This window comes from Bison bison, unplaced genomic scaffold (genome assembly GCF_000754665.1).
Source record: "Bison bison bison isolate TAMUID 2011002044 unplaced genomic scaffold, Bison_UMD1.0 scf7180017864134, whole genome shotgun sequence".
Lineage (NCBI taxonomy): Eukaryota > Metazoa > Chordata > Mammalia > Artiodactyla > Bovidae > Bison > Bison bison.
The window spans coordinates 5,431,662-5,446,219 of record NW_011494706.1 but is presented as its reverse complement, the minus strand read 5'-3'; positions in this window follow the sequence as shown (position 1 = coordinate 5,446,219).

Here is a 14,558-nt window from a genome sequence, read left to right as displayed (position 1 = left end):
TCTGGACAAGTCTATCTTACAACTTACCACTTGAAATATGGTCATAAGACAGCTCATTCTTATTTTTTTAGCAGATACAGAAACAGTTATAAATTCTAGGCCAAGATGACAAAAATATTTAAATTATACATTCTAGGTTTGTATCTTCCAAAGAGCACTTAACTTAAAATGTGTATGACTATTACGGTTTTTATGGGGGGAAAGTGTGTAAAACATATGCATACATTTGCAAAATATGTCTTTTAACCTCCTTAATACCTCTAAGTATTTGAGAATACTTTTCTCATTGTAAGCTGTATTTTTTTTTTTTTTTTTTGCTTTTGGTCTGCCTGATTTCATCATTAAGTCATATGTAAAAATTAACTGTGATAGTATTGATAATCCCCATGAAGTGTTATTAGAAATTTAAAATATAGCATTAGCAACACTGTTGGCTGACAGTAAATGGTACAAAGAGAGTCTTTTGAAAGTTTGCTCATGTTTCCATCAATAAGGTATATCTAGACTTATTCGAGATGCCCACACTCTTTTAATTGAAAATATTTTTGTAATAAAATATTTCTTCCATTGTATTTTCATGCATTTAACTTATTAATGATTTAATAAATCATCTATTAATATATTAAATATTAATATCTAAATAATGTTGTAGTGTTTAATATTGATTAATGTATTATTATTACATTCATTTAACTTAGTTCTTTGCAGAATTTTAATGACCATGGTTTTTGTGGTCTCTTCTGTTGATGTATAATTTACATAGTTTTAAATTTTATAAGGATTCTTTGTAAGAAGCATGTGCTCAGTTTTGTTCACTGTGAACAAATCTATTTTTTGTGGTGCTCATATTTCCACATAATTCTCACAAGTCACTTTTTTAAAGTAGAAAGGCAATTTTAATGTAATTTGTGTGATTTTCCAGAAATCCATGAAGTTTAAGCAGATTTAAACATTCACTTCATACCATTTCACAAACGAACCTCATGCTGTGGCCAATTGCATTTAAATCTTATGACAATTCTCACGACAAGAATTTGTTCTGTTATTTGAATGTTTTGTGCTTTGTGTATCAACTTGGTTTCTGGTTTTGAACACGACAAACCATTATTTTAATCATTATTTCTGGTTATTATGCCTTTGAATCAGTAAGAAACTCTTACTCATTAGCCATTAATTTTTTATTTTATAGGCCAAGCAGTTTAACTGTATACCTTTAAAATAAATGTGATGAAGTTGAAACTATTCTCTGACAGAAAATGTACTAATATTATTAGCAAATTTACTAATAATCACTGGCATACTACCATTCATAACTATTACAGATCAAATGCAAAAGGTGATTCATATATTCATATATACCTTCTTTTAATAAAAATATATGTCTGACACAACATAGTCTTCTGGGTGTTCAGTTCAGTTCAGTTCAGTCCAGTTCAGTCGCTCAGTTGTGTCCGACTCTTTGCAACCCCCTGAACTGCAGCCCGCCAGGCCTCCCTGTCCATCACCAACTCCCAGAGTCCACCCAAACCCATGTCCATTGAGTCGGTGATGCCATCCAACCATCTCATCCTCTGTTGTCCCCTTCTCCTCCTGCCCTCAATCTTTCCCAGCATCAGGGTCTTTTCAAATGTGTGACAAACCTTAATACAGACTCTCAAATAAAAGTTCATTTCTCCTGTCAAATTCTAACTTTACTACCAGAGATTTGGGGATATGTTACTTAACATCTCTGTGCCTCAGTTTGCTTACCTGTAAAATGGGGACAGACAGTACCAACTCAGGAGCTGCTGTTAAAATTCGTATTCATTTTCTATTGCTGCTGTAGCTAATGATCACAAATTTAGCTTCTTAAAACAATACCAATTTACTGTATCTCATGGTTCTCTGGGTCAGAATTCCAGGTAGATCACACCTCAACTGAGTCCTGTACTTAGAGCTTCACAAGGGCAAAACCAGCAGAACTATATTCTTTTCTGGGGGGTTCTAGGGATGAATCTGCTTTTGAGCTCACTCAGGTTGTTGACTGAGTTCAGTTCTTTGCAGTCATAGGACCAAGGTCCTCATGCCTGTGGCCTGTCAGCTTGGGGTCAGTCTTTAATTTTGCAGGCTGTCAGTGTTTCTTCTCATGCTTTCCCTGTGGCTCTCTGCGCATTGAGTCCCTTTCATGCTTCGAATATTTCTCACTTCTGCTACCTCTCTCATCTCCTGCCAGAGAGAGGTCTCCGTTTTTAAGGGCTCATGTGATAAAATTGGCCCCATAAAGATAATCTAAGATAATCTCCCCAATTTATGGCCCATTTGTTGTTGTTCTTAAGTTACTAAGTAGTGTCCAGCTCTTGGGCAACCCCATGGACTGTAGGCGTCCAGTCTCTTCCATCCACGGGATTTCCCAGGAGAGAATACTACAGTGGGTTGCCATTTGCTTCTCCATTAAGGTCCATAATCATATTTTTATCTACAAAATGATATGTAACATATTCACATGCTCTGCAGATTAGGATGTGGGAATCTTTGAAGGGCTATCATTCTGCTTATACCACAAGATTAAATAAACTAATTCATGGAAAATGTTTAAAACAGTGATGCAAACTTGGTTCTTACTGTTTATATGTTAATAACTGTGGCATTTCACATATACACTGTTCCATGACATCATCCGCATCCAACATTTTGTACTGATCCATTATTAGCATTTATTAGTGTGATGGGCTGTGGGTCCATTATTAAACCACAATATTTTTAAAAAACCATCCCTCTGCCACAGTCGTTTTGGTGGTGCCAAACTCAAGTGATGTTTAAAAATATATTTAAAAGCTGAAGTCAAATTAGAATATATCTGTCAACTGTGAATTATCACTCTAGAAGAGAAATTTTGTGTTTGTAACTAGGAAAATAATCCAATCTGAGCACTTGGCAGACTGGGTTTTTGCTATCACTGACATTAGAAAATTAACAAAAACTAGGCAAGCTTATTAATGCATTAAAAAAAAGCTGTCACTTTAGGGCTCCAGGTTGATCAAAAACTCAAATGCAGACATATTTTAAGTCCACAGTGGTTCTTGGTTATAGGAAAGTCATCTCAGTGTCCTTCAATAGGATTTTCTTATTTCCAAATGATTTTTTTTAATTAATTAATTTATTTTAGTTGGAGGATAATTACAATATTTTGATGATTTTTCTCATACATCGACATGAATCGACCACAGGTGTCCCCCCATCCTGAACCCCTCTCCCACCTCCCTCCCCACCCCATCCCTCTGGGTTGTACCAGAGCACTGGCTTTGGGTGCCCTGCTTCATGCATCAAAATTGCACTGGTCATCTATTTTACAAACGGTAATATACATATTTCAATGTCATTCTCTCAAATAATTTTAAAATTACAGCACAAAATGTAAAATAGAAAACTAGAAGACCCCTTGAAAATACACGGAGTCCAGTTGGAGAAATATTTAGGCCTGAAGAAGGTTTTTAAACAAAAATATATTACATAAATATATTTATGTGAATCCTTTTCTCTGGCTTAATCTTTGAAGAAAGAAATTGCACTTTTTTTTTTACATTTTGGAATCCTTATTTCTACATAGAAACTTGCTGTCCAGAGTTGGTTAAGTGGAATTTAACATGTTGCTTAATAAACATAGCAAAGTAAAAGGAGAATTAGCTAGGTTTCAATATCCATAAATATGTTAGGATTTTCACTTTGGTTTTCATATAAAGTATGACTAGTTCTTCAATTTCACAGAGTAAAAATTAAAATGAAATAAACAGGAAGAATTCCTAAGATACTATTTCCCTCCAGTCACATCATAAGATTAAAATCTGTATATCTGGAGTGTTATATATTTTCCAGATGCTTTTCAAGCATTTAATTTTCTATTTATTGCCATAAGAGTCTGTCACTTCACTGTGGCAGATAAAGAGGCCAGAAAGCTATTTAACATGCTAAAAGTTAGTAGACAAAGCAGAGCAAAAAAGGAAAAAAAAATATATATATATACACACACACACATACACACATATACAAAATGCCCTAATGATCAGTATGACCCTCATCGACTTTAAGCCTGACATCTCTCAAATCCTTTAAGTAACAAGATGACTGATAAATAAATACATACCTTGTTAAATACAATGGCAAATTGATTTGTTCTGGAAATAACCTATAGGGCTGAGAGGAACTAAGACTCCCAGGTTCTGACTCTGAAATATATGCTAAATGGAAAAGTTCAAATAGAAAACCAAAACCTCAACAAAGGGGGATTAAGAGAACGCTAAAAAGGAAACATTCAAAAAGAAAAACAAACCTCAAAAAAAAACAAAACAAAACCTGTTTAAAACATGCCTACAGAGCCATTTAAAATTCCTGGATATAGCTCGGTATTTGAATTACTTGTCTCTTAATTATCTAGGCTGCAATTTATCACCTGGTCACGTGTTTCAGGCAGAACACAGACTAGACCAGAACAAAATAGTGATCAATGGGAATTAGTTCCATGATGTACCATTGATTGCATACAAAACAAGAAGGGTTTAGGGTTTATCACTTTGCTGAAAACAGTTTGTTTTCTTCTACAGATGCAGCCATTAGTTAGCATAACATATGGCTGGAGGGTAATTAAGAAGCGGGTGCCTAACAGAATATGAATAAATAAACCCCACTCCATCTCTCTGCCCCTACTGGTCTTTATAACAGGACTTTGGCCCATAAATATTGGTTCTATTTAATGACATGGGGAATTTCGAGGAAAAAGCAAGTTTTCAGGAGAGGAAACCCAGTGTAGAGTTTGCACATGCTAAGTCTGAGATGTCTGTTCAACATTTGTCTCCTGGGATCAAATAGATAAATCAAGAAAAAGTCTGGAGATATGAATTTGGGAGTGAAGCATATGATGATATCTGTGACCACAGGGAAAGGACAAAATTACCCTGGCAATAAGTACATGAAATAAAAGACAGCTGAGGACTGAGTCTGTGGTTCCCCAGCATCAGATGTCAGGCAGAGAAGGAAAGAACAAAGAGAGACTGATAAGAAGAAGCCAGTAGGTAAGAGGAAAAAAGAATGGTGCCCTGCAATACCAGTCCTGAGGTGTTCCAAGAAGGAGAGTGACCAATGATACTAAATGACAGTGAGAGGCTAAGTGAGTGAGGACTGAGAACTGACCACAATGCTTGGGAACATGGAAGTCTTTAATGACTTGAAAAAGCAGTTTTAGTGGAATAATGGAGACTGCAGTAAGATAAAGGGCTAGCAGATGGCGCCAGTGGTAAAGAACCCACCTGCCAACACAGGAGACAGAGATGCGGGTTCAATCCCTGGGTCAGGAATTCAATCCCTGGGTCAGGAATTCAATCCCTGGGTCAGGAGGGCATGGCAACTCACTCCAGTATTCTTGCCTGGAGAATCCCGTGAACAGAGGAGCCTGGTTGGTTACAGTCCATGGGGTTGCAAAGAGTCGGACATGATTGAAGTGACTTAGCACACATCCAGTAAGATAAGAGTATCAGGTAAGGAAATAAACAGCATGGCTCTTAAGGATGTTTTGCCATAAAGAGGAGGAGAGGTATGTAGTAGTAGACAGAGGATTTACCCTCGAGGGGCAGAATTGTCATTATTTTATTAGCGATTCTATAGCATTTGTGTTTGCTGCATTAGGAGGGAAACATTGATAATGCATAAGAGAAAGGATAATCACTATAAGGTCAGAGTTCTAGGGCAGGTGAAAATGATATTCCAGGAGAGATTAGTCCTAAACAAAGTTAGGAGGTCATTGTCTATTACAGGAGAGCTGTTATGGGTAAGGAGAAAGGCAAGAAGACAAGAAGGTCTTGATCACTGGAGTGGGTGACTGACATTGGGTGGAGGATGGGATCATTGGAAATGTGAATGTGAAGGAATTGGGTGGAGGGTAAACTAATGGATGAATCATCTTGGCACAATTTATTCTCCATGGGAAACAATGTTTTTCACACACTCATGAATGAGAGCGGAGTGCCTCTTGCCTTTGATCATAGCTACTCCCAGGTGGTAATAGCAGCAAAGATCTGCCTGCCAATGCAGAGGACCTAAAAGATGTAGGTTTGATCTCTGGGTCTGGAAGATCCCCTGGAGGGCATGGCAGCCACTCCAGTATTCTTGCCTAGAGAATCCCATGGACAGAGGAGCCTGGTGGGCTAAGTCCACGGGGTTGTAAAGAGTTGGACATGACTGAAGCGGCTAAGCAGGCACACAGGCACGCGCTGTGTACTCTTATGTTGGCTACTGCTAAGTCACTTCAGTCATGTCCGACTCTGTGTGACCCCATAGATGGCAGCCCACCAGACTCCCCCGTCCCTGGGATTCTCCAGGCAAGAACACTGGAGTTGGTTGCCATTTCCTTCTCCAATGCATGAAAGTGAAAAGTGAAAGTGAAGTCGCTTAGTCGTGTCTGACTCTTCGTGACCCCATGGACTGCAGCCTACCAGGCTCCTCCGTCCATGGGATTTTCCAGGCAAGAGTACTGGAGTGGGGTGCCATGCTGGCTACAAATGCTCCTGACTCAGAGTTGGGGACAGTTCTGCCTCAAAACAAGAAAGGGAAACGTTTACTGCCTCTATGTTACACTGTTTAAATGTGGGACCTGAAGACACTACTCTCACTTTCAAATAACAGCATGTTTCTTTGTTTCTTCTTCAACTTCTTTAAACAGTCTTCTGGTTTTTCTGTATACAGGTCTTTAATCTCCTTGGTTAATTTTTTTCCTAGGTATTTTATTCTTTTTGTTGCCATTGTAAATGAGATTGTTTTCTTAATTTCTCTTTCTGCACATTCATCATGAGTACATAGAAATGCCCCAGATTTTGGTATATTGATTTTGTAAACTGCAACTTTATTTATTTGCTATTTTTAATATTTTTGTGTGATATCTTTAAATGGTGAGAAAAATGGGGACACACCCTGGCCAGAGAGACAATGTTATCTTTTGAAGAATGAGTGACAGATACTGGAACTCAATCATTTTCCCAAGCAGGAGGCTGAATTCATACTCCTAAACTTCTGGGGACAGCCAATTTGGGAAGGAAAGCAGGAATAAATGAAGTTGGGGCAGATATTGATAGTATATGACCTCATTGTTAGTATTGCTGATGTCTGACAAGGCAATTGATTAGAGATGTCAAGAAGGAGAGGATAAATACATTAGCAACTGATCTGGAGTTAATAAATAATCTATGGATATTAAAATGTATAATGGATATTGCCATGATTTTCAATATAATCCTCCATAATGAAATTAGAAATCATATAAAATTAAAGTCACAGCTAAAAAAAAGTCAGAATTAACTTTTTTTCCTTTTTGAGGCAATAATATTAAGACTTTATAGCTCATGGAGACATGAGAATCTAGGTACACATTTCAATGAATCTCAATTTATTAGACATTTAGCCAAAAGGGGAAAAAAAATGTACTTGTTGAAAGTGTATCCTTTTCTCTTTTCCTTTCAACAGGGAAAGTTCAGCTAGCTTGAGAAAGATGATTTGGAAGTCTACACTGTTTCTATAATTCACATCATGACATTTGGCTGTCAGCTATTATTTCTAAACTATTAACTTTTATGAAAGCTTTTTGGACAATGATGTGAATGGTTAGTAATATTGGCTTCAAAAATACCAGTGGATAAAGGACACAATTCTTATGGCAATTCTTAAATTCTGAATATTTCCTTTCTTTCTTTTTTTTTTTTGGAGTAAAAATTGAGGCAATATTTCTAAAATCATCACATTTTCTTTCACTAAGAAGCATTATTTTCTTTTATTCAATATTAGACACCTTTCAGAGTGATGCTTCCCTGAGAGCATCATAAGAAGATTTTTCAAACTTCAGGTTGAGGTGATCCCTCCGGTGCCTGGCACTCAGTAGGTACTCAAGATCCAGCTGCTGAAAGGCTTATAATAACTGGAGCAGGTGCTTTATCCCACTTGAGACTTGATAGTGATTCAAGTATTAGGCAGGAAAAGCCAAAGGCAAAAACCAGCACAAAATATACCTCTTATTTCATTAATTTTTTGGCTCTACAATTCCTTTCACAGTTTCTGCTCATAATGTTGTAAACAGCTCCAAAATTCCTAAGCCAAGCCAGTTATTAATTCCTTGAGAAAATTCAATTTTATTTTATTAAAAAAAAATCACAAATTTCTCTAAATCTTGTTAGCAGAGTTATTTAGTTTCACCTAACAAATAATAAAAACTCAGAGATTTTAAGGGTATTAATGAGAGATAATTTTAAGGATACTTGGCGATTTTATGAACCATAAAAAGGACTTGTTACACCCTAACTTTTTAAATTCATTTTTCAAATATTAGCCCATTAAGATTTCATTTCTCTGATCTGATTTTTGTTTTTCCTGAGGCAGTAAAAAGTGATATATTTGCTTATGTAAAGGATCAATAAGAAAGTGATTCTCAGAAAGGAAAATCATTAAATTCTTCTCCCCAGAGGTAGATAGAGCTCTACTCAATAAGGCACGAAGTAGTTGTATTTCTTATTAATAACTCCAGACAAACACTTCTTCTCTAGGATTAAGGTGAAATGCTCACATTCTTGTTGGCCACTGTCTCTCACAGCACAAAACAGAGGCTCAGTTTTTGCATGTCTTCATTGGGAAATGTTAAGAGCATCCACTCAGGAAAGCTAAGTCCTCTGCCTATGATCATAAAAGAATCTCGGACTTTCAGAAGATGTCAAGTCCATGGGACAGGAGCCTCGAAACCATCCCTAAGAGGTTTTGATGCAACACAGAGGCAATTTCAAGGCATTGAAAAGCCTCATTCAGAAAATAGCCAGAAGTAACCAATCCTCCTTGGAAAAATAAGGTCTACTAGAGGCTGAGTGGTCTCAGTCTAAGCAGGTTATCATTTTTGTTCCCTTTATCAATGTGTATTAGTAACTCAAAAGTTTGAAGAAATATCACCTGGAACTCATATTGTTGTTCAATTGCTCAATCGTGTCCAATTCTTTGTGACCCCATGGACTGCAGCACACCAGGATTCCCAGTCCTTCACTACCTCCCAGAGTTTGCTCAAATTCATGTCCATTGAGTTGGTGATAGCAACTTTCAATTTTCAAAAATATTGTTATTGATAGCATCTCAATGTGATCCTCAGAACATATCTGTAAGAGATATTTTGTAAGTGGGATCACTGGTATATAGAAGAGGAGAAGCTGTTCTGTTGAAAAAAAATCACATGGAAACTGAGTGTCCAGGTGACACTCAGATCTCATGATTATGAACATCAGGCTCTGTGCATAGCTCACTGTTGCCCTTTTGCAAGGAAAGAATTTAAAATTCTCATTTTTGCCCTCATGACAGAGACATTTGGAAAACACAGACTCACTAATTATCTACATCCTAGAGCAAAATTTGAGTTAATTGTCATCATTTATTTTCATGGAGGAATTTAGTCAAATAATTACGAAAATTATTTCAAAGAACAAATCTGTTAGCAATGATGGACTCTAATGAGCAAATATTAAGCTGTTAACTTTAGTTCTCCAAAACCGGTGCCCTTTTTGTTTCTTTCTTAAATGTAACAATTTCTGCCAAAAGAATTAGATACTGTTAGTCATTGACATCAGAAACCCACAGGGAACTAATTGCATAAAGTTGAATGAATACCTTAACTTTGTTGTGTGGAAGGCCTTGGCCAAGCTGATTCATGAAAAGCCCCTAAATAGATATAAGACTCAACAGACACAAAAAAAGAACTGTGTGACTGTGGCTGAAGATGGCCAAATGTCCACAGAACCCTTTTTCTCTTCCTATTGTTCTACTCACCTGTGCTCCTGTGCTGCTCACTCGAGCTGCAGGTAGCCGCCTGATTTACTAACAGCCAATCGAATCTAGATACAGAGTGCTGGGCATCAATTTCAGGCCTGGCACATTAAAAACTTTTTAAAGCCCTTTCCCATTTGCCAGCTTGATGAGGCAAGCCCAGTGGCCTTAGAAGCCATGTGCTAAAGATGACCAAAGCTGCAAAACAGAATAAATTCAGAACACTGATTAACATATGGACAAGAGTTGTCTACCAATCAGGAGCATCAATTTTGAAAGTGATGTAAGCACTAAACTTCAATCATGTTTGAGCTATTACACAGGAAGGAGTTTGTGACAGCAGGTAGCATTATTTTAATTAATCAATGTGCGTAACCACAGCATAGGGCTTCCCTGGTGGCTCAGATGATAAAGAATCTGCCTGCAGTGTGAAAGACCTGGGTTTGATCCCTGGGTTGGGAAGCTCCCCTGGAGAAGGGAATGGCAACCCACTCCAGTATTCTTGCCTGGAGAACCCCCATGGACAGAGCAGCCTGGCAGGCTTCAGTCCATGGGGTCAGAAAAAGTTGGACACAACAGACACACACACACACACACAAACAACCCCAACATACGTAGAGAAAAGAGTAGTTTGCATTAGAATGGTTCAGCAAGATTTCAGGGCTTGGAATGTGAACAATTTCAGGCCGTGATTGTGCTGAATCATTGTCCTACATGGACTCATATTCACATGAGTATCAGTGTGGGCCTTTCAAGAGGAGTGAAGGTCGAAGTCCAGTGTAGCCTCTGTTCTGGTTCCCTTTTGTTGTTTAGGTGTGTTCAGTCGTGTCTGACTTTTTTGAGCCCCACGACTGTAGCCCACCAGGCTCCTCTCTTCATGGGATCTCCCAGTGAACTTGGTACACTTCATTCTTCTGTAGGAAAGCCATCTGCAGAGGAAGGGGGGAGAATCTCTCTTCCCCCCACCTTATATTTAAAATTTGTTATAAAGATTTAGACTGAGAGGAATAAGGGCCATGGTGATTTAACTACATGGAAATATAAAACCTGATATCTAATCTTCCAAAAGTATAAAAGCAATATAACAAAAGTGACAATATCTAAACTTAGATAAAAATTATATGAATTTTTTTCTCCATTAATGGTTGTAGTCATATCTTATAGCTACTACCTGTTAGAAGTTGTTGGATATCAGCCAAATAATAATTTCAAATTCTAGACCTTAAATCCGAATTTCATCCAGAAACACTAGTGTTTGTTTTTAGGAAAAAATAATATATTTTCTCACTGAATTGTAATTCAGTGAGGATGTGTTACCTCAAGCAACCATATGAGATACTATTAAAAATGCAATTTATTCTACCAAATAAAAAATAAAAATGCTCCAAATCACAGAAGTGATGTAAGCAATGAACTGAAACATATTTCAAATCCATTAAATTTCAAAGTATGTTCATTCTAACATACATAAATACAAACTAGCACTCAGGAAGGTCAATGCTGTTTATACAAAACTAAATTTCATTAAAAAGAGAAATGTTTTGAAAACTGGTGATAATTGTTGAAGCTAGGTGAGGAGTGCATGGTGATTCATTATATATTCTCTCAATTTTATGTATGTTTGAAGATTTAGGTCCATGAATCAAGGTAAACTGGAAGTGATCAAACAGGAGATGGCAAGAGTGAATATCAACATTTTAGGAATTAGTGAGCTAAAATGGACTGGAATGGGAGAACTGAATTCAGATGACCATTATAACTACTACTGTGGGCAGGAATCCCTTAGAAGAAATGGAGTAGCCTCCATAGTCAACAAAGGAATCTAAAATGCAGTACTTGGGTGCAATCTCAAAAATAACAGAATTATCTCTGATCATTTCCAAGGAAAACCATTCAATATCACGGTAATCCAAGTCTAGGCCCCAACTAGTAACGCTGAAGAAGCTGAAGTTGAACAGTTCTATGAAGACCTACAAGACCTTCTAGAACTAGTACCAAAAAAAGATGTCCTTTTCATCATAGGGGACTGGAATGCAAAAGTAGGAAGTCAAGAGATACCTGGAGTAACAGGCAAATTTGGCCTTGGAGTACAAAATGAAGTAGGGAAAAGGTTAACAGAGTTTTGCCAAGAGAACACACTGCTCATAGCAAACATCCTCTTCCAACAACACAAGAGATGACCCTACACATGGACATCACCAGATGGTCAATAGTGAAATCAGATTGATTATATTCTTTGTAGCCAAAGATGGAGAAGCTATATACAATCAGCAAAAATAAGACTGGGAGCTGACTGTGGCTCAGATCATGAACTCTTTATTACTGACTTAAATTGAGACTTAATTCAGACTTAAATTGAAGAAAGTAGGGAAAACTTAAATTGAGACAAAACTTAAATTGAGACAAAACTTAAATTGAGACAAAACTTAAATTGAGACAAAACTTAAATTGAGACAAAATTCAGACTTAAATTGAAGAAAGTAGGGAAAACCACTAGACCATTCAGGTATGACCTAAATCAAATCCCTTATGATTATACAGTGGAAGTGACAAATAGATTCAAGGGATTAGATCTGATAGAGTGCCTGAAGAACATTTGTAATACGGTACCGGAAGTGGTGATCAAAACCATCCCCAAGAAAAAGAAATAAAAAAGGAAAAATGGTGGCCTGAGGAGGCCTTACAAATAACTGGAAATAGAAGAGAAGCAAAAGACAAAGGAGAAAAAGAAAGATATATCTATCTGAATGCAGAGTTCCAAAGAAAAGCAAGGAGAAATAAGAAAGTCTTCCTCAGTGATCAGTGCAAAGAAATAGAGAAAAACAATAGAATGGGAAAGACTAGAGATCTCTTCAAGAAAATTAGATACCAAAGGAACATTTCATGCAGAGATGGGCTCAATAAAGAACAAAAATGATATGGACCTAACAGAAGCAGAAGATACTAAGAAGAGGCAGCAAGAATACACAGAAGAAAGATGCAAGAATACACAGAAAAAAGATACAAAAAAGATCTTCATAACCCAGATAACCATGATGGTGTGATCACTCATCTAGAGCCAGACATCCTAGAATGCAAAGTCAAGTAGGCCTTAGGAAGCGTCATTATGAACAAAGCTAGTGGAGGTGATGGACTTCCAGCTGAGCCACTTCCAGTCCTAAAAGATGATGCTGTTAAGTGCTATCCTCAATATGCCAGCAAATTTGGAAAACTCAGCAATGGCCACAGGACTGGAAAAGGTCAGTTTTCATTCCAATCCCAAAGAAAGGTAGTGCCAAAGAATGTTCAAACTACCGCACAATTGCACTCATCTCACAGGCTAGTAAAGTAATGCTCAAAATTCTCCAAGCGAGGCTTTAACAGTACATGACCCAAGAACTTCCAGATGCTCAAGCCGGATTTAGAAAACACAGAAGAACCAGAGATCAAATTGCCAACATCCATTGGATCATAGAAAAAAGCAAGAGAATTCCAGGAAACATCTACTTCTGGTTCATTGACTACACTAAAGTCTTTGTGTAGATCACAAAAAAACTGTGCAAAATTCTTAAATAGATGGGAATACCAGGCCACCTTACCTGCCTCCTGAGAAACCTGTATGCCTGATCAAGAAGGAACAGTTAGAACCAGACATGGAACAACAGACTGGTTAAAAATTGGGAAAGAAGTATATCAAGGCTGTATATTGTCACCTTGCTTATTTAACTTATATACAGAGTACATCATGGGAAATTCTGGACTGGATGAAGCACAAGCTGGAATCAAGATTGCCAAGAGAAATATGGATAACCTCAGATATGCAGTTAACTCTACACTTACGGCAGAAAGTGAAGAGGAACCAAAGAGCCTCTTGACAAAAGTGAAAGAAGAGAGTGAAAAAGCTGGCTTAAAACTCAACACTCAAAAAACTAAGATCATGGCATCCAGTTCCATCACTTCATGGCAAATAGATGGGGAAACAAAGAAAACAATGAGAGACTTTATTTTCTTCAGCTCCAAAATCACTGCAGATGCTGACTAAAGCCATGAGGTTAAAAGATACTTGCTCCTTGAAAGAAAAACTATAACAAATCTAGACAGCATTTTAAAAAACAGAGACATTACTTTGCCAGAAAAGGTCTGTCTACTCAAGGCTATGGTTTTTCCAGTAGTCATGTACAGATGTTAAAAATGGACCATAAAGAAAGCTGAGCACCAAAGAATTGATGCTTTTGAACTGTGGTGTTGGAGAAGACTCTTGAGAGTCCCTTGGACTGCAAAGAGATCTAATTAGTCCATCCTAAAGGAAATCAACCCTGAATATTCATTGGTAGGGCTGATCCTTAAGCTGAAGCTCCAACACTTTGGCCACCTGATGCGAAGAGGTGATTCATTGCAAAACACCCTGATGCTGGGAAAGATTGAAGGCAGAAGGAGAAGGAGACGACAGAGAATGAGATGGTTGGATGGCATCACTGACTAGATGGACATGAGTTTGAGCAAGCCCTGGGAGTCAGTGATGGACAGGGAAGCCTGGCGTGCTGCAGTCCATTGGGTCGCAAAGAGTTGGACATGACTGAGTGACTGAAGATTTACATAAAAAATTTTGTTGTAATAATCATGAGCACTCTTATTCAAATCAAAGGTATTTATACTTGAGACAATTTATTTAATGACTAGTAGGAAGTCAGTTCGGAGAAGGCAATGGCACCCCACTCCAGTACTCTTGCCTGGAAAATCCCATGGACGGAGGAGCCTGGAAGGCTGCA